We start from the raw sequence: 998 nt of genomic DNA, 5'->3' as shown, positions 1-998 counted from the left end.
TGCTTGGTGCAATCACTTTAAATAATTAATTTTAGTTGCTTTAATATACATTTTTCACAGCTCACAAGTGTAATGTCAAGTGTATTATGTTTTACACTAAAATCATGTAACCAATTGAAACAATAGATTCTGCCGGAGTTTCTGAATGTTAGTCGTTGTACTGACATTTAAAAGTTGCTTTTGTATTCATCTCTCCAGGCACCTAAAGTTCCCACCAAGAAGGAGGCAAAGGCTTAAAGATGCTGCTCTTGAACCAGTGTCAACAGTACATGGAAATCTCATTTTTAGAACCACATACACTTTTAAAAAGTTAAACTCAATTCACAAGCTGTTATCCCCATTATCCTTGCTGAGGCAAGATCAGAATTATGGATCCTCTCCCAGGTTCCCAAGTCAACAATAGCATGTAGTTCTATTGCGACTTTAACATTACAAAAATGTTCCAATATACTTCCTCGGAGCTTTGGCAAATAAAAGAAATACCAATGTCAAGGAAGGAATGATTAGGTCTGAAGGAGTGTCTTGAAGGTGAGAGATAGGCTCACTTGAAGTTTAGGGAGGAAATTCCTGATTATAAGTGTGTTCGAAGGAATCTTAGAATTAAATTCTAAGATTCAAACGTCCATAGCTATATTTTCATATTGATGAATTAACATTCATATTCCATGGAGTTGTAAAAAAGTCTTTATTTTCTCAGACAATTTTCAGTGTGATGGATGCAGTCCAAAAGCAAAGTGTTGTAACTCCAAGATAAAAACAGAGAATACTACCCAACAAGCCAGGTAGTATTAGCAGACAACGCAACAAGGTTAATGTTAAGTTTCAAGTCAGCTGTGTGGAAACAGTGGAACAAAAGTAAAGACAATAGATTTTGTTTTCTCAAAACCCTATAGAAGAAACTCCTGATTATCCAGTAGTAGTGTTAGAGAGAGTGGGGGGTATGTTGGGTGGTGGTGTGGTAAAATACGGCTGCCATTAGCAGATGTGTGGTGTAGGAC

Source organism: Amblyraja radiata, chromosome 14 (assembly GCF_010909765.2).
Source record: "Amblyraja radiata isolate CabotCenter1 chromosome 14, sAmbRad1.1.pri, whole genome shotgun sequence".
Lineage (NCBI taxonomy): Eukaryota > Metazoa > Chordata > Chondrichthyes > Rajiformes > Rajidae > Amblyraja > Amblyraja radiata.
The sequence above is the reverse complement of the archived record's forward strand: the minus strand, read 5'-3'. Positions refer to the sequence as shown.